A 20,728-nucleotide genomic window follows, 5' to 3' on the forward strand; every position below is an offset into this window, starting at 1 on the left:
AGTCAAAGGCAAAAGGATGAAAATGGAGAAAACCCCAAATTCTCAGGTGGATTTAAATAACACCGGGCTTTCCACATTCTACCACCTGTTTCCAGGTACAACCCCAACATTAGGGGGTATCTCCCCTTCTAGAGCCACTGCTGGAGGCTGAGTGGGACACCCCACCCTCTGCGACATCTCAGGTATCACTGGGCATCAGCGTGTTGGCAGCTGAAACAAGAAGTTAGTTACATTCCCAAACACGAGACTGCAATCAATCAAAGGAATGCTTCGTGATTCAGGTTTGGTGTTGAAAAGCCTCCTCCGTTAGGAACCTCATGGGAGTAGTTAATGACAGTTACCTCTGGGGGATTCCACACACACCGTACCACTAGATGAAAGGATGCTTCCAAAAGGTTTCTGTGACTCTGCCTACCAAGATATCTGCCTTGATCAATGCACAATTTGGTGCTGTTGGCCAGTATCCTTCCAAGTACAGTAGTTTAATAAAATAAATCAAGACTAAAAGTTCAAAAAAAAGGGTTCAATTTGCTTTTACTTGTTGTTCTGAAACCTTGTGAGGCAAGGTTTTGATTCCGGCCATCTCTACAGTGTACAAAAGATAATCCACCATATGTCAAGCTCTTCTTCAGCTTCGACGGTCAGCTACTCCACCTCTACAGTGAAGCTATCGCACTAAGCCAAAAATTCCTTATGAAATCTTCAGTGATTAAGAAGGGTGTGTACATGCAGAAGACTTAATAATGTTGTCTCCTGGCCAAACTAGTTGGAACAGCCTGTCTTCACATTTGCAACTGTTTAAATATTTCACCAGTATTGCACAGAAGTACACGGTACCATCCCTTGTTCAAAGTCAGAATTGTTCAGATAGAGGAAAAATAGCCTTATTATGCTATAGTGCAATGGCCTTTACCACATGCGTTCCAAATTCTTCTCGCAATGGCAAACAATGATGCTAGGTATCCAGAAATTGTGTCACCAATATTGTTATATTGAAGACTGAGCAAATGGATGTCTCTGTAGAAGTTCATGAGCATGGAAATACATTTCCATTCCTACTAAGCAAGATGTTTTGTTTATTTAGTGTTAAGTGGAACAATGGACCAATTCAGTCTCAGGGCAAGACTGATTTCCAGAGGTCTTGAGAACAAACACTTCAGTAAACAAGTATTTTGATGTCTCTGTGTATGGGAGGAATATCCCCAAACACAGGAGAAGACAGGAAGGAAGTGAAGACACCCTTGAGGTATAGTTCTTGTGGGACATTGACAAAAAATGAGAGGAATGCAAAAGATGCTTTTGGGTAAAGCATTGCTAAAAGCGTGCGCATAAGGAAGCTCTTTTAAAAGTATATTAAAAAAGTTGTAGTGGTAGTGGTTTTTTTTTTTAATTCCACCACATTAAAAAAATGCATTTGTGAAGATCTTAAGGAATAAATTTTGATAAACTGACCACTATAAAGAATAAGATGATTGTTACATGTTGACCACTGAATGGTCCACAGATAGCAGTGACGCATTGCTAGTAAAGATATGCTTCAACCTTAGGCAAATCATTCCAGATTTTCTTTTTTTACAGTGCTCACAGAGGAAATCATTGCCACGCTGATTTAGATAAATATTTCAAAGTTCAGTGAAGACCTTTCCTTAGATTTTAGACTTCATTTTGCCTTTTGCTTTTAGGGCTAATTTATCTCATTCTCCTCCTTACACTTCCCTAGTAAGGCTGTGTATTAAGGATCATGTCCTTTTCTATATGTTAATTAAAAAAAAAAAAAAGCACGCTGTGATTGTAAAAGAGAAAACCTGAGCAAGCTCCCTTGCAATACATAGGTTTTTGTGGAGAGCTACAATAAGAGAATAAGATAGTAGCATTATTAGTAAACTTAGCAATGAATAATCACAGGTCTCAGAAGTATCATTATCTGGTAGTGCTTGAGCTAACAACTAGGATAACAAACCACCTCATTTTTGAATGGCACTGTCAAACAATTTTAAGAGAATATTTTCATGTGACTGCTTGCTTTTAAGAGTTTTGTGGAAACTGGAAAGGGGAAACTGTTTTCTTTTCAAAATTTTTGCTCAGTTGTGAACACACAGTAATTGTGTTAGTGCTCCTGCTGAAAAGAGTTTAAAATCTGGTATTTGCTGTAAAACTGCAAATGCAAATCTGTGAACTTCTCAAAACATAAGAAGAAATAAGACAACCCAAATTTGGTACTTAGTATCTCCACTTACTTAGTAACTCCAAAGAGATCTTTTCCTATCTCTACAACTACAGCTTACACATATAACTATAGTCACAATATAATTATTGCTCATTTCGCACTTTTACAAATGGGGCACAATGTCAGAAGTCAGTACCCCGGACTCCCAATGTATTTTTTGACCTTCATAATGCTTACAACCAACATAAGATTCTTCGGGCTTCCTCAAGCATAGCATAGTGAAAAATAAATTAATACCTATTAAACTTGGTAACAAGTTCTGATCACAAAAACAAAGGTTTGACGCACTTTCATAGAAATAATTTCTCCTGAAATACATCAGAATTTTTTTTTTTGGTAAATAAAACTATCATATCAAGGAGTTCACTGAGAACAGGATCCTGTAGCTTAAATTTTTTTGCCTTTCATTAAAAAATAATCCTTTGCACTAAATAACAAGGTAACACTATATTAAACTGCATGTCGTGGTTTAGAGTCGTGCACAATCTTGACAACTAGGAACGGTGAATCCACTCTCCAAAATACTGGAAAAAACAGCAAGAAGCGCCGCATTTGCAACAACATCTAAGAAACTTCATGTAGTTGTAGCAAGGTCAAATACACTCACTCTCCAAATCTAGATGAAAGTCTGCAATTTAAACAGCCCTGATCCAGATGTATGGAAAAGGTGATCAGTAAACACTGGCCTTTTAACTGTTTAGGACAAATTTAAGTCATGTTCCCATTTAATCTCATTTGTAAATAAGTAAGTCTCAAAAAATTGATCTCTGTTTCAGTGAAAGCTTTTTTGCCGGCTGCAAATGACATGGCTAAAATCTGAATACTCTCAGAGATCACCAAAACCTTTAGCAAAAAATTCAATTTTTATATTCAATTACCTGGCAGGTATCTCAAGAGCAACAATAGTCTACATCTTGCTGTAGGATGCAGAAAATGTAGATCCGTATAACAATATACAAAATCATATGTGTATAGTTATTACTATATGTATATAAAAGTGGCTTTCAGATCACTGTAAGTTTTTATTAAAATAATGAAATTGCTTGTAGAAGTGCAGACAGATAAAACATAATGTAATGTTACGTTGCTGATGTATAATTTGAATGCTGCACAATCAAAAGAAATCTGTCGTAACGCCCCACACAATACAGAATAGTCAAATGCTTTATTCTTCCTGTCAAACAATTAACTGCTGCTTTTTTATCGCTGAAAGTGAGTGTATAAATATTAGGTGAACTTGCAACAAAATGACCTGGAATTCAAATTTACACCGGGGCTGAAAATTCATAGCTAACATAGATAACCTAAACAATCCTCTCCTGTAGAACACATCAAGTAAATAATCGGGGGGAAAAAATTAAAAATCACATGCCCAAGCACAGGACAGAGTCCCTGCAATGCTCGCACTGTATTTATTTTAAGCCATGTTCATCTTGCATGAAGTAGTGCAGTTTCAAATGAAAACATCAGGAAATCTCTGAGCTCCAAGGATAAAATCTGGCATCAAAGAACGAAAAACAAAGGGACTGTTTTAGTTTCAGATGTGCTTTTCAGGAACTGAGCTTGCTCTGTGTTTTCGTTACAAGCTGCTGACACCCTCCACGGGAAACACGGTTATTTTAGACCTTTACTGCAGCAAACGGTGCCGGTGATTCCCTCTGAAGTGCTGGCCCAACGCTGGGATGGCCTCTCCCTTTTCCCGAAGGGAAGCAGAAATACTGCGTACAGCCATCATCACTGACTCATCATCATCTTTCCAGCGGTGCAGAGGTTGCCTCCTCTCCACGCAGCCACCAGTCCTGCCTGCAAACTTTGTGGGATGCCACGAGAGGAGGAAGACTCTGGTACCACCTGCTTCCCACTTTTCCTCGCCAGGGATGAGCGCCCCGGCCGCTTTGCACGCCGGGCAGAGGGAGATCACACAGGGATGCTCCCCTCGGGAGAAAGGTCTGGAGGTCAAATCTTAGCCAGAAGCTAATAGAAAACACTCCCTAAGCCTAAAGCACTCTGGTCACGGTTCCACCACAAAGCGTAATCACCTAGCGGTGGGAGATAATCGCCTTGTAATGCAGGGACTTGACAGCAGTTATTTTATGGAAACAAGCATAATTTTATAAAAAACCCTAAGGTTACACTAAAACACTGAAGAAATGCTGGGTTTTTCTTCCTTTCCTTAAACAAAATTGTGTGTACGTAAAGGATCATCACCATAAAAAGAGAACAGCTCTTATATGGTCATGAGTAACAAAATGCTTTTGGCAGTATTTACCCAGTTCTAATCAGCAGATAGAGTTAAAAAAAAAGAAACCTAATTAAAAAAAAAAAGACAACACACCAAAAAACCAAATAAAAATCCAACCTCAGGAACAATAGGAAGCAGTATCATCTCAATGAAAGTCATGATTAAAGCTTTTAACCCAACTATGAGTCTTCCCAATTATTTCCAGCACTGAGTAACATCCTGAATTTAGCAGCACTGACCTTCACTTTCAGTTCCCTGCTGCAATGCTGTTTTCTAGCAGAGAAGCAATCTGCAAATCGGAAGTCTAACACATATGCAATGCAGACTTCAAACAAAGGACCATTGTCACAACGAGGAGCCTACCACGAATAATCTCGTTACTGCAGTCATGAATGATCTGACTCACGAAGCGTCTGAAGCAATGTTTCAGGCTACAATCGCTCGCTTGGACACAAAGCACACCTGGCTATCTCACCCAGCAAACAGATGCTTAGTAATGCTACGTGGTTTTATAAAGAGAAACGCTTGAGACAGTACAGCCAGTGCTGCAGAGGTAAGAGGAAATTAGTTCTTCTATCATTATGTGTTTATCTTTCCCTTCTGTGGAAAAGGGGGAGACATTCCCACTCCTCCCTAGCATACTGTGCTTTTCACATTAGGATAAAACACTTCAAAAAATTTGGGATACAACTTTACGCGGTACTCAATGCTCAACTAGCGCTGACCCGTGCCCTGAGGAACCCAGGCCGGGTGGCCAGCATGGAGGAGTCGCCCGCACCTGCCCCAGCACACGAGTACCCACCAGCGCATCAGCATCACGGGCACCGCGACACCTGCCTTCCTGAGCAAGGCACCGGGATGCAGTGACACAGGCAGAGAGAGCCAAGAGCCCTCGCGGTCCCTCAAAACGATCCTGCTTAAAATAAATGCTGTCGACCCGGCGCTGCAGAGGTACAACGGTGGGTGAGCCCCACTGGGGTAACGCCAGTTTGGGTGGTTCTACAGGTTATAGAGGGAGAAGGTGTCTGGCATTGTCAAGCCACTAAGGATTAATACTAGAAAACAAACATCCAGTTACAGAAAATATTCGCAGAAGTGGGGGGAAGAAAAGTGCAAGGGAGTCCAACGGCACCCTTCATAAACAAGAAACACAATTTAACTGCAGAACTCAGCAGCACCGTAACTACCAAACCTTCGCCAGCCTCGCTGGGCAGGCAGCAGTCCAGAAAGTGATAAAATGATTATTTTAAAAAAAAATATAATAAGTATCTGAAACTTAAGAGAACAGAGAAGTCTTTCTTAATAAGGTAAACGAAGTTTCTTTAGGAACATATTCCCAAGCTGAACACACATCCTAACTTGAAATAGAGGGAGTGTTTTGCAAAAGCATTATGTAGATGTGAAGCTGCTTTTATGTAACGCAACTTATCGGAGGAACACGTTGCATCATGTTTGTAAAATATTACAGAGATAAAAGTATAATCATTGAAGTATTTGCATATTTTGTAGTACAAAGAAATAATGTATGCTAACAGACTATTTGTTGTCATATTAGCTTCAAACAAATAAGGAAATAAGGGTTGATTTATTACTGTGTGTCTCGGGCTGCAGGATGGTAAAATTCCACTGGCTGCAGTTTAAATAGAAGTCTAGTAAAAGTAATGGAAAAAATCCTATCAATTTCATAATTCAGAACATAAAGTGGTACGACATAAGGTGCTTAACTTTATTAAAATAACTTGAGAATTTACCTTATTCATTTACACTTTTCAAAAGACTGACTTTTAAACTGCAGTTTCTTAAATCTGCACTTTAAAGAAGTGCTGACATGTTGAGGGTGGCGCACCGCGTCCTTCATAAATAACAAACTGATGGAAGTCGTTTTAACTGCAAAACTCAGCGGCGGCGCCCCTGCCTCAGGACGCCGGTCACCAGCCGCCTGCCCCTGCTCCTGCAGCCACCCACATCTCCTCGTACTTTGCAGTTTGCTTTTTGACCCCGCCATTCCCACCGGGACACTCTCCAGAAAGCTGACAGTTCTAATTGTTTTCTCCCAGCTTCCATCTTTAATAAACTGCAGATCGGTTGGTCGATCCTCCCGCGGCGATGCTGGCCTGGGTCAGCTAAGAGAGTTTTCTCCCCTCCCTTGTGCCTCGCCTGCAGCAGGCAAAGAGGGGAAAAACAGGAGGAGGAAGGGGAAAATAAACTTCAGCGTGCGCTTACACACGTATCTTTACACATACGTGCAGACATGTGCATATGAAGATGCATTTACGTGTATATAGTATACCTAAAATCAGGTTTACAAATATGGGAGATATATATATAATTAGAACTGAAAGGTGGAGTCCTGAATCCACAGAGTCATCAGCTGCTTTGGTTAATGACTCCAAGTTTTGCTCCCCGTTCACATGAGGCAATTTTGGAGCAAAGCAGCACACACTGAAGCTCACTGGCAAACCAAATCCAACAGCTGTGGTTTGACTTAGTATGTTGGTCGCATCCAAAAAAGCCTCATGAAAATTCTCTCTGTATAACCCGATGCCCACGAAGGGCATCAGGAAGGGGTGCTCACACCACTGCAGGGCTGGGTTTAGTGCTAGGCAGCAAATAAAATGATACATAAAAAAAGCGTCATATACCCTTGACCGCATCCAGCAGTAGGATCCTGTTTAGAGAACTACAGAGATTTAATAAATCAGTTTTAAAACAGTTTCAGCTTTTTCAGAGATGGCAAGTAGATTAGTACAGTGTTTATTTCAAGTAGTATAGCTAAGGCCATACAACTCCATGTGTAGATATCCCTCAGAGTAAGAATGTCCTGTTCTAGTTAAAATCAATCTACTGTAAACTGAGATCAAGTTAAACCAAAAGAAGGCATTCTCAATGCAGTACGAGACTGTCAGCATATTCCATCATAATTCCACAGGTATTTTGGAATGGCACAGACCAACCACAGATTAAAAAAAAAAAGAAAAAGAACCATCCCCAACTTCCCAGCTATGTATTTGTATCTATTTTTTCACTCCCTCCCCATAATAAAGTATTCTCCCATAAATGCTGTGGAATTGTAGCATCTTGGATTTCATCTTACAAATAATAGGGATGTTTCTGTGTAGTAGTAATCCTTGTGGATGTATTAGCAGGTTATAATTCCATTTATGTGTAACTTGAAAATAAAAATTTTACGGTGTTGTAGAAGTTTTGGACTAATGTTTCTTTATGTCGTGCTACTAAGAAAAAATTCTACAGTAGAGGCATAACCCTCAAATACAAAATTGCTGACAAAGTCTTAAATAACAAAAAAGCGGCAAAAAGTCCTCAATCTAAATTTCTTAATTTTTTTTTTAAAAAATCAAGTTATGATGAGATTTTCTAACCCAGGTCATTAGCTTTGTTAACATTTCCAGCATATTATGGGTATTAAGCAGAACACATTTTTATTGGAGTGTAAAAGTTTGGGACTTTCCTCATATGACCTTCCTGGCACAGTGCCAAGGCTCAGCTCTGGCTGACATTTAATCTGAACATAATCCCTGAAATCTCTGTGCCATTGCTGGGTTGCATGGGAATGATTCCCCGACAACGCACACGGAATTGTGCTGTAATTTTTACTTTCAGATCATGGCTGTTCCCTTACCGTTCCAGCTGTTGCAGATTATTTGTTTGAATAAGTATAAATAATCTATACCTTTTATTTGTATAGAACCATATAGTACCGAAAAAAGAAAACAAGTCCGACACTTCTTATTTCAGTTGTTTTTCTACTGATGGCTACCATATTTTTAAGGAAGCACACTCCAGAAAACAAATAAAATTCAGCAGCTGATGAAAACCCTGGGTAATGAACTGCAGTGGCTCAAACAGCCCCATCAACTCTAAATGGGAGCAAGACCACACTGCAGCAGAGGGACGAGGGTTCCAGCTGAGGGTACTTGCACTTTTCTGGGGCCTTCTGAATGAGCGATTGCCTTTACAAGATGAAGCATACACTTACAGAGTTTTTTCACATTCACAGATGCCTCTGATCTCTCAAGCCAACTGCCTTTGTGTCATGAACACTGTGAAAAATCACAGCGTCCGAGATTTCCACATCTGTGATTTTTGGCACTTGTGCAAGGGTAGAGACTGAATAACTGATGTCTGAACAACACTAATGAAACTGAGGCAACACAGCCATTTGCTCGGCAGGGAAACGTTGCCGTGATTTTGGGGATTTCTCTACAAGATGAGTGTGGGTCTCTCGCTGTTTTCTGTGTGCTCAGGATTTCAGAAGTAGTTTTCCCCTGCACTCAGGAAGGAGCTAGGTAGGCAAAGCAGCACTGACTTTAATCTTGCCTAATGCAGATCCTAAAAGCCGTAAATCATGCAGCAGTATGAGCTCCAGTATGGGATGAAGAGACCTACCCATTGACCTGCATACTTAGTTCAGCAACAGTTTAAGTGTCATTATAGTTCATGGGAGCTACCACCAGTCTACCTGTATTTGCTGTGGTCCGATTTCTGCCTAAAGCAGAGAATGGCTCTTATTGAGACTTATTTCCTAACTGACCCCAACATTTTCCCCTTCCTATGTAAAGTAAGTAAATAAACAAACAAGAAAGATTAATTATTCTCTGTGACTGATGAACTCAATTTAAGAAAGTGTAAAAGGATCACAGATAAAGTAATTCTAAATTTTCTGAATTCTTAATGTGCAGCAGAAAGCTTGCTTTGTTCAGCAGACTCTTCTCCCTGTGCATTAACCCCTTCCCACAAAGACACTTCCTACACAGAGCTGACCAAGCTACCAAGGACCATAATTCCATGGGAAAACAGAAAGTGCTCTGAAGCATTCATAAAGGCTTAATTTATTACCTCTAAGGTACTTCTAAAGCTTATCTCTTCATACATGTAAACACATATCCTATTTCAAAGGTATTCCTTTAGGTTGGGGTGCAGAAGACCTTTCAGTTCTTCTCCTCCTGTTCTTTACAAAAGCTAAACTCCGAGGAAAAATAGGAGCTACTGCTCCAGTCCTCTGTTTCCTACAACAGAGTGGCTTGATCCAACCAACAGCCACTTAAGTCAAAGGAGAGCTGTTAGTGTTTGGTTTTAGGCCATATAAGAGCGAGAAACTGAGAAACATGTTTTTACCTGGCCTTCAGCCAGGTACGGTGCCACCACTAATGAGTGGCTGCTATAACGAGACCTTTTGAAAGAGTCATTTGTGAGATACGAATCAATGAACACAATGCAAACCCCATCCCCATCTCAAAGAGAGGAAAAAAAAAATCATTCCAGCTTTATCATAAATATTTTTAGGTGTTCTGGTGCCAGCCTACTGCCAAAGGAATTCACCGATAGGGAAGGGCAAGGTCTGTTTGCAATGCAGTCCTCCCCAGGGAGATGCATTTCACGGCTCCCAGCCAAAGCCTCCAAAACACCTCCAGGGTAGCAGTTGGGCTGGAGCTGCCCCATCACGCCCTTCCACTGCAGCCGGATTTGCCTATTTTTGCAGCTGGCACCACCAAAGGCTACAGAAACTTGTAGTCAGCACAATCTCTTCCAGATTGACTTTTCAGCCTCTTCAGCTAATAAATACTGAGAGCAGCGCATAGCGTGGCAACAACGGTAAACACAGCTTACACAGGAGGCTCTGCACCTCTCTCTGCCTTTTCTTTTTCGTAACAATTTCTGTGCGACTGTTACCATCTAGCCTCAAAAGAAAACTGCCCACCAAGCCAGCATGTAAAAACATCATTCCACCTAGCACTGACACAACAAAATCCTATTTGCTCAGTGTTTCTAATCCCCACGATAACAGCGCAGTACACAGGGTGTCATGAAGAAGGGAAGGTACACTGGTTAGTCAGATGACTCCAGGTTGTTTCTTCCTTTGCTGCTTCAAGAATCATCAAGAACTGTCTCAGGGGCTTAAGTCTTGGTGCTAAATACATGATCACTGTGCAGCCAATCCTATTGTTTTCAAGACAAAAAAAACACAAGTCTGTGCAGCCTACAGCTACTAGTGATGTACGTCCTACTAGTACACCACATACTACCTAAATGAAAAAATACTTTCAATGGTGAGTGAGTGAGACTATGGTTTTAATAACGTCTTCATTCGCAACTAAAAATTCAGACAACAGAAAACAAAGTCAGAGCAATCAAGGATTATAAAGAATACTGCATATATAGGTATATCTTATACAATTTTTGAAAGAACACATTCAGCCAAAGCATCAGCAGTGCTCAGGAATTCAATGATCCTTTCCAACAGAGAAATGCAGAGGGCTTTACAAAGTAGAAGTCCCACAGAGGCAAGTAAACACTGCCTATTTGCACGTAAAGTGTTACAAATGAAGCCTGAAGATTGAACTGTAGGTGTGAAGTTAAAAAAAAATAAATAAATCCATGTGTGCATGCAAATGTGTGACCTGTACGTGCAATTACTGTGTCCCTGTGTGATAAGTAAATATATACATACCACAACAGCAATTATTTACCCAACTTGCTGTTGTGGGCCTGTGACAACACTGGCTGGTGAGCTGCTGTTGTACCTCTGCTGGCAAATGAGCTGCACGATGGAAGACCGCTCTCTAGACAGCTCGCTGAAGCTCACAGGGTTTCGTTTCATTGTGTTGCTAGCTCGACGTGAAACTTGAGTTGTGCCCCCAGCCTGACTCTTATTCAAAGAGAAAAAATCCTAGTGCTGTGGAAGTGGGGCTGTAAGCCCCACACGGATGGCCCATGGAGAGGAGGAGGAGGGGGCTTGATATTTTTGCGGGTAACAGCGCTAGCAATGCAGTTAGGAAGCAAAAGCTTGTATTTCAGCATCCTCATCTAAGGATGCTCATCTCAGCTAAGCCCGAGAGAGGCCGGTCTAGTGTATAAAATACACCAGGATCCAGAGGCTCGGAGGGAAATGGCACATCCAGCTCAAATCCGCATCTCTACACTCTTCTCCCCTGCAAAACACGGGTTACCTTTTCAATAACGCCTGCCGAGAACAGTCCCTCTCCCACGCCATCCTGCCACAGGTGTCATCTGGGAGTGTGCTAGTTGGCACGGGCCAAAACCATGTCACGGAACGTGCTAGAAATTAAACAATACGGACAATCATAAGATACAAATCCTGGCCCCGATTAATTTACCAATGCAGACAAAGCAATGGTGAAGCAAAGTGGAAGTGGAGTCTTTCAAGCCCATCGCCACAGTTGAAATAGAAGCATTGGAAACCGGGTGGTAGAGCAGGACTGAGGACTAAGACTCCAGAGTTTAGTCCCATAGCCACAACGCGATCATGTTAGCACCACAAGAAAGCGGGAAGCACAAATAACTTCTAAACACAAAATCAACTATTTCTCTGAAAATAAAGAGGCTAGAAGATGAGTGCTACAATAGATATCAGGGCGCTGGCAAAGGCGAAGTGTGAAATGGATGCTTTCCAGCATTCAGTTTAGGAAGACAAACATTGTTTCACAAATTCACTGTGGCCCTGCTTATTTTCCAAGCTCCTCAACTCATGCCAAAGGGCTTGGACTTTCTGAACATCCTGTTCTGTTTCCTCCACCGCTAGTCTGAGTCCTCAGTGCTAAATGTCTTTATTTCAGAGCCCCATTTTCTATCATTTTATTCCAAACTCCTCACTCTGTAGGCTTTGTATTTTACCTCTGGGTACGAGTGAAGACAAGCAGATTAATGAGAAGTCTGAACAGCACATTAAGTTACACCTATTTTAAGAGCCTTCTACAGTAAGCATCCCAAGGCACTGTATAAAAATAAAACTACACAAATTGCATTTAAAACCAACAAAAAGCTCGCAGACGCTGGCATGCCTTGAAGCCTAAATATAAAGATCGATGATTAAATGATTCCACGATTCCCCGAAGTCTCAGAGCTGGATGAACACAGACCATTTTACCTGTCATTGCCTGGATGCATTAGCAATCTGCTCAGATGTAAAGCTGAGGCACCTCCACGACAGCCTACTGGCAGGGAAAATATTCCCCCCTGATGAGGGCAGGAAAACAGCTTCAGTCTACGAGCAGCCGCTGGCCATTTCTGGGACTTCCTAACCCACTAAAGGCAATGCCTCCTGCACTTCTCAAAGGCAGCTGCAGAACACATTCCTGCTCCTTTCTCTGCCTCTCCACAGCTGCAAGAGGATCAAGCTACAAGCGGTCTCGTGGGGGTGACTACAGTAGCAAAGGTTCGGGCAGAGACAGGAATGTCACCTCTCATCCCAAAGACTTTTTGCTCCCAGATCCACTGCTCTTGGGACTCCACCAACCCCGCGAGAAAGAGAAGCAAAGACCTTGGCATGGCTGAGGTTCACACTGGGCACGGCTCATCCACCCGTACAGACATACCTCCTGGCTGCTGGGGTAAGGTGAGGCGGGAGAAGGCATTTCTCTTGGTACGAGAGGGAACCGCTGCTGCCACTGAAGTGCCAGTGAACCTGTTGGCTGCCGGTGGTGTGGACACAAACCGGTCCACTCGCTTCCTACTTCTCTGCCATAAGACTTGCCATCTTGCTTCCTTCCTCTTCCTTCTCATGGCAGCGCTTCAGGCTGAGACCAAAGCATGCAGTCAGAGATACAAGGAACCAACGGTGGCTCAAATAACTGCATTTGTACACCATCCAGTCACAGTGCCCAAGCAGCCACGGGGCACAGCGGATGCTCCCGTGGCAACCTTAGACCCCAATGACACCTCCAAAGCACCCCAGTAAGGAATCTGGGTGACCCTGCACTTGGTCTCATGCTCATCAGGAGCTGCTGCTGGCTCAGTCCCTGTGTCCTGAGACCGTGCAGCAGAGCTACGAGCAGCAGGCACAGTCCTGCTGTGCTCCAAGATCCCAATGTCCTTCATACCTCCCTTTTCTAGGAATGCTCCAGCGTGGATCCTCACTCCCAGCTACTGGGCTGAACCCCACTGCTGTCTGGTAAACATCACTCGTGTGTGAAGCTCCCACGTAACTCCTTCATCTTGCCCTGCCATTTTGAGGCAGAAATGGCTAAAGCAATGTATAGATAACCAGCTGGTCCTTGCTGAGACTTATTCGCCTTTCTTGAGATAATTTAGGAGAAAACAAGCAAGTGATGCATTTGCGGCCTCTTCAAGCAAGTAGTGTTGGAAGATCAGCGTTGGCCTGCAAACCCTTCCGAATAGCAGTGTGGCTCGTGCTATATTCAACCCTACTTTAAATTTATTTATTTATTTATTAACACACACAAAAGAGGAAAAAGATGTAACAACACAACTGATAAGTGGAAAGTAGGCTGTGGCTGCAACAGCGAAGACAAGCTAAGGCTCAAGGGTCATCAAAACTTTAACCTGTTCACATTACTTGATGTGCAGCTGAGGTGATCACTAGCATACGCACATTCTAGAATTTGTGGGACTAAAAAAACATTTTTTAAAAAATGTTGTGGCTGCCAATGTAGTACATTAGTGAAGAGTATTGACTCCTGTAAATTAGCTAAAACCAGAGCTACAAACTCTGGGGGACATGGAATAACATCAGTGTAAGAAGAACTGGATGTCCCAAACAATGCTGGAATAACTTTTTGAAACCGACTCAAAAATATGTACGTGAAATCAACCAAACAGACAAAGCTGGGGTGAAATGTGTTTCACTTTATGCTGATGCTTCAGTAAAGAAGGCCTGGACAGAGAAGACTTCAAGCTCACACTGCTCAAGTAAGGAACACTCTCCTTACCATGTGGCTGAGAAATCCCTTGGATTCCAGAGTGGCCTTCTAATCGCCAACAGGAAAGCAGGGAAACTATTTTAAGTAAGCATCACTAAAAATAAAATGAGAGATGCAACGAAAGGAAAAAAGAAAGTGGTCAGTGATAAATACAGTATAGAGATCTTGCTATTTATACTTTTAAGGCTATTTATATTTGAAAACGTTCCCTTTGAGACGCTGACAGGCAGGCTTCCACATTCATTGGTCTGGTATTCATTCAACTACACAGTATTTATAGAAACATGTAAAGGCCAACAGAAATAAAAAAGACATTAAAACTAATTTATGTCACAATCTGGGGTTATTATTATCACCTCACATTCAAGTCCAGCCACGTATAAACAAAATATTTCCCAACATCACACTGATACACGTTTTGAATGCTCTCCATGAAATTCTGCTCAAGCAACGCCGCACACCACGAAAAATCTAATGCAACAGTTTGACACAGTCTGACACAACTTACATTGCCTGGAGATAAGCTCTTTCAGCTAAACTTCTGTGTGTGCTTGATCTCCCAGAGAGCTGAACACTTGATCTCATTCAGGACACCAGCGCGGCACCTGTGATGGCAGGGCCATGAAGAACTTCCACAACATCAACTCACGACAGAGCAAATCTAAATAAAGGGCAGAACTGAAGAGGAAAGGATCCCTGAGTGGGATAACTGATGAAAGACTGGCAACATGCTGGAGGAGAAACGCTGAAATACCCTTCACCATCCTTTCAAAAAATGTTGCATTTGGCTCTTCAGAGGCTAAGGCTTTTGAAAGGAAAGCGCAACTCCTCTTGTACATCTCTGAAGTTCCTCAGAAAACACCGACTGCACGCCTGGTTAAGAACAGATCACATTCATGAACCCATTTAGAAAACGCGGGTTAAGATGCATGCTGCTTCTTTGGTAACCTGGATGATCTAACGTAGTTTCAGAGTCAATTGACTGCTTTCTGCTAAAATTGAAATCCGTTATTAGCTTTGTTCATGTGTCAACACTGTTTGGCTTAATTAGCTAGCCTTCCTCTCTAGCAGTCCCTTCCCTGATGTATTTATTAAGAACTATCTTATCATGCCCCAGGTTTTACTTTGCTAGCCTATTCTGGTAAAATATAGGCTCTCAGAAATGCTTTTCTTTCTTGTCCTGTTCTAGTTCAAATTGTTCTTGAATTCAAACCCCAGAATTACATACAGTGCAACACATGACATTTCATTTTGTACATTTTTCTTCAATGAGCTTAAAATTTCCATGCCTCCATCGCCTTCACATTACCCCTATTCCATTCTAGGTCCATATTTATCTTTCCAAGGTCTGCATGACTTATCCATTTAGGTCTGGAGATTTGCCTTGTTTTGACATAAGTTTCAAGTACTTTTTAAAATGTTTTCTCTACTTTTAAATGTCTAGGCTTTTTAGTCCAGACAACTTAACTAGCTACCAACCTCAATACCTTGTTTCCTTAATTTCACAGCCTACTCTTCTGTGAGAAAGTGCCTTATTTATGGATCTACTTTTCCTTATGCTTGTATAAATTTTAATGGAAACAAATGCATGCTTCATTCAACCTTATTTTGTATAACCAACTATTCTATAATGTCCTCATGTTATATCAAAACAAAATCTGAGAGAGCACATCAACATCTCTGTTCAGTAATCTTTTTTAAGAAGAAATGATATTCACTGCCTGTCACAGCTTGCACCCAAGACAGTCGGTGTCCTAAGTTTCCTAGGGATTGCATCTACTGAGCCATTTACAGCTGTATTTCTACATGCAAAATAAACAAGCTAGAGACTGTTGAGGCCAACTGGCACAGAGAGGTGCCATGCTATTAAACTCTCTCACCCTCCAAAACTGGGTGGCTGCTTCCAAACTGCCTACTGGGAATAATCCCAAGATAACTTTCATACTTTACCTGGGAACAGTTCAGGTGAGTTCCTGTAATATAAACCAAGGGACAGTTAACAGTAGAGACAATTGATTTCCAGGGCCTGGGAATGCTTCCTAGCACCATTCAATTTACTAGCACAGACATGCCCATTGCATGAAGACCTCTTGATGCCTGCATGAGCCAGAGTTCTTCATGACTCTTTGCAGATCTTCATTAGTCATTCTCTCACCTTCCTTCTCAGAGATCAAAATAATTCTACTAATACCACACCAGCCACAGCTTTTAGAGCTTTTAGAAGACTCTTCTCTGGCTTGAAATATTAATCTTTGTTTTGTTCCAACAGGGATGCTGAGATCTTTGTCTCAAGTTACTTTGTCAGGACCGTTTTCAGCTTTACGGTTGTACAGTGTTTCTTTGCTCCTGGAAAATAAAACACAGCTCTTTCCCCTAGCTAAGCTCTGCTGATGGATGTGTCTTTCCACCTAAAGAAAAGGAGTCTTGAGACACACACATCTGAGTCTTCCTCATATCACTAGCTATCCCAGATCTTCATGGTTTTTTTTTTCCTTCTTCCCCTGTTGCTGCCCAACTATCTTCTAATTTCTCTCCCCAGTTCTTTAATGGCATCCTTGTTCCTCCCCAGCCTCAAGTCTCTAGTTATCTCCACCTTACCCTTCTTTTTTTTGGTGCCACTCTTGTTCTTTGGTGTCATCTGTTTATCCATTTTCTCCTGAGTTCTCCATCATAACAAATCAGTCTTTCACTTGATTTCTCCAGTACCAATTAGTGCCAGCCTCTACACTGTGATTATAGCCACATGGATCTGTGGTCAGCTTCCTCAAAGACCTCTCCCTTCCAACTACTATTTTTATGTACAGCTCTGCATTCAGATCACCTCAGCTGCTGCTTCTCTTCCCTCATCTCTTTAGCTCCCTGCCTCTAGCTGCATCAAAACTACCTCAATATTCTCTCCTGACTTCTGTCAGGTGACATTTCTATGTAAAAATAGATCCTACCAAGTAACAGTATAGAAAGTAAACCTCCTCCTGTTCCTGCATTCAGTCTCAGTGTCTTCTCTGCTATCCTTCATTCAGTGCTGCATCACTGCACATCCTTCCTTGCCTCTGCCTTCAAGGAAAAAAAAAGCAGCCCAGACAAAACCCATCCAGATTCTAAATTTTCATTAAATGCTGGCTTCCTCTGGACAATGACTTTTTAAATTTTTGGCCACATCCGAAAGGCAGTTATCTGCCCGCTCTATACTAAGCTCTCTTAGGTGAAAGGTTTCAGTTGTGACCAAAGGCAGAAAACCTCCTTCATATCCTTCAGCTACAAGAAATTTAATCCACTGAGAACTGCAAATAAGTCCTGCGACCACCAGAGAACGGAAAAGAAGAAAGAGTAATTACAATGTAGGGTAGGGACTCTTGTATGTGAACCTTTACCACAACTTAAAGAAAAATGGATGCCTACCTAAATAACAGAAAATGAAAGACGTAGTGGGAGGAATTTCATGTCAGACATCAATAAGCCCAGTTTGAGTAATCTTCCTTTTCTGATAAGAGGATAGGTACTAAGAGATAACTCCTCATGCTTGTGAAATAGGAGGAGGAAAAAAAAAAAGTTTACATGAACCTCAGATACAGAACGTAATTACTGGAGTAACTGGAAAATTACTGCAGAATTGGAAATGGTTGCAGAAGCATGTGGTGAAAAGAAAATACAGTTCAAGGATCTAACAAGGATAACTTTTTGCAAATCAAAGTACAGACTCCAACCCTTGATTATTCCCATCAAAGTGTGAAACCATATTAAGGAGATAGATCATAAAATCTAAACTGCACTTCATTGGTTTTTTCCCTTGAAACAACACAGATTTTATAAGACAAATAATGAGGACAGATCTTCAAAGGACATGCGGATGTATAGGAACAGAGTACAAAGCACAGTGTCACCTGAACTTTTTAACTATATAACAAAAATAGCACTCTGTTTTGAGAATTGGGAGTTTATCAGGTTCACGTTCAGTGCAAGGCTTTCCTGCATATCCACGCGTGCAAGAAAGGACAAGCAATGAACTGCAGGAAAGCCTTGTGCCCTTAATGCTTTGGTTTATCTCCAGAACTTAAAATCCAGCAATGCTGCTAAATAAATAAGGCACACTGAGACACAAACAAAAAGAGTATGCCGACTGCTTTCATGTAAACAAGCATCCAGACATCAAATGTAATTGTCAATAACTGGGAGGATTTTCAAAGATGCAAATGGACTGTAAATGCCAAGTTCAAAAGACACTCAAGGTTGGTCTAAGTGATCTAATTGCTTCTGTAAATCTACAGTTCCTGAAAGCTACGAAGTCTCCTTCACTGTTGTTAAAAGATCTTGGAACGTGCATCCTCTATAAACACTATACTAATTATAATTAATTACATTAATTTTCTCTCATAATTTCCGCAGTGATTTTCCTAAAATGAAGCAGGCCAAGAATACATCCAAACAGGTATTTCCTCTGCTAGGTCACCGAAGCTTGCTGTCGTACCTTGCCTACTGCCCTGGCCAGACCTTGGCCTAAAACTGATTTAGGACATCAGTGACAGTGAGTCTGAAGGGGTTTTTTTCCTTTGAATCATCATAAAACCACCATGAAGTCTGAAACTGCTGATGTTTCTCGTCAGAAAATGTCCCCACATCTCTAACAGTGTACCACCACCGGTCAGGCTGGCGGTACAGGGTGTCTCACGCTTCACCTGACGGCACCAGCCTCACCTGAACTAGTTGCAGAAAAACCTATTAACACCTTTCTGGCAGATCACATTTATCTGGGGCCTCTGTTACAAAGAGCAATGCAGAGACTGATCCACAGACCCTGGCAAAAAGCAAAAAACAAAAAAAAGAATCTTTTAGCTGGCATTAAATTAGGGTCATTTTTTCCCTTAACGATGCAGACAAAGGTGCGGTCAGAGTCCCTGCCTCTGACCAGTGTCTGCCATTAATATTTTCCACAAAGATATATTAGAGTAAAACAAAAAAGAAGATGTATCAGAGTAAAAGCCTACAACATACTTTATATAAAATCTATGGAGATAAAATGTGCAAGCCTTTCACAGTTACTTCTAGAACTTTAGAAATCTTCCTCTGAATTCTCAGTGTTGCTTTGACTTGCTTTTTAGACTAATTCTTTGCCAGAGGTGCTGTATAATTGTTTATGTCTCATCTAACCTGAAGTGGAAGTTGAAATTCAACAAATAAATATGCAAATTTCTGCTAGTGATTTATACTTGCAAAATACCATCCAAACGCTTACTGCCATCCTATTTAAAAAGTTCCCAGTAGACACATTTCTAGCAACGGATTAAATGCCAATAGGATCAGATTTCCTGAGAGCCAATCGTGAAGGGCTAGGAAACCCGCGTAAAGAAATTTCTGAACAAGATTCCAAAGATAAATCCTTTTGTTATGAAAAATATTCGCAGAAGTATGCTTAACAGGGAAATGTGACTGACTGGTTCAGCATTCATCTACTTGCCACACATTTACATCAAGGAAAAGCATTTTTCCCACCAGTGGGAGAGTTTAATTACATGGGATACAGGGAAAAGAAAAAAAAAAAAAGAAATAATCCATTGTGAAAGGGCTTTCACCGTTCTAGTCAAAGTGGATGTCTTAAGAGTATGTCAGCTGGACAAACCAAAAATACAAAAATAAAAGATGATTAAAGATAGTGTATCTTCACCTAGCAATTGGTAACTATGTGTTCCAGCCAGAGAAAACACTGGGAAAGCTACTGGAGGAGTTTTCCTTTGGCTCAGGGAACAGATGAGCAAGAGTTCTCCTAAGGCATTGCTTACAAAGCCAAAAGCTGTTAAATTCAGCGGTGGCTAAAGCAAGTTATAACACAGTCTGCTCCAGCCCTATGTGGACGCAGCCAAGCTGCGGTATAATAACGTTCAGGGGAAAAAAGAGAGAGAGAGGAGAGAAAACATACCTTATGGTTTCACCCATGGTCTGAACCAGACTCACGGAGCTGTCTCAAGCAAGTCAGAATACAGAGGTAGAAAAGGCTTTCTGCTCAGAGAGTGCTCACCTCCAGCAGAGCAGCTTTTATAGGGGAATTTTCTAGTGTTTATTCGATCAAGTTTGCAATTCCCAAAGAACACAGACACTTTCTTTGGAAAATGATGCCACTTGCCCTCCTTGAGGAAGACTTTTCCAGTCCGATAAAATGCATCTCTCCTACAGACATGCATTCTTTCTCAGCTCATCAAATTTTTCCTATACGCCACTTTACCATCCCAAGCATTTTGATCAAACCGTTCTTACAGCGCTGCTTTCTCCATGCCCCTCGCCTACACGAAACCTCTCACTTCATGTGTCCTCGCACATGTCTTCGTGTCCATGGTTCATTTTCCCTTCTCTTCTCAGAATTTCAGCGAAACCACATAAAATGATGCGTAAAGACTAGAGGGAAGTTTAAAAAGCCGCTGAAGTGAAAAACAGGCTGGAATTGTGAATTAAGGACTGTTTTCTGGTCAGCTGTGCAGCTACAGCTCATTGCAGAAGCATGAGCGTAAAATCATTCTGCAGCTTCAAATAACTCCTATTTGTGTAATTTCCACTTAATTTAAGAATTAGCTG

General features: G+C 41.4%; 1 protein-coding gene across 6 annotated transcripts in view; it reads right to left on the reverse strand.

Moving 5' to 3' along the window:
- Positions 1-20,728, reverse strand: part of THRB (thyroid hormone receptor beta) — a 177,513-nt gene that overhangs the window by 101,640 nt on the left and 55,145 nt on the right. For 2 of the 6 annotated variants that reach the window (XM_074575035.1, XM_074575037.1), the window contains one exon: positions 11,438-11,546. The exons of the other annotated variants lie outside the window; for them this stretch is intronic. The gene's annotated coding sequence lies outside the window, so the exon portion shown is untranslated. The remainder of the gene's footprint in view (positions 1-11,437; positions 11,547-20,728) is intronic. 6 annotated transcript variants of the gene reach the window in all.

The sequence above is a fragment of the Larus michahellis genome, chromosome 2, assembly GCF_964199755.1.
Source record: "Larus michahellis chromosome 2, bLarMic1.1, whole genome shotgun sequence".
Lineage (NCBI taxonomy): Eukaryota > Metazoa > Chordata > Aves > Charadriiformes > Laridae > Larus > Larus michahellis.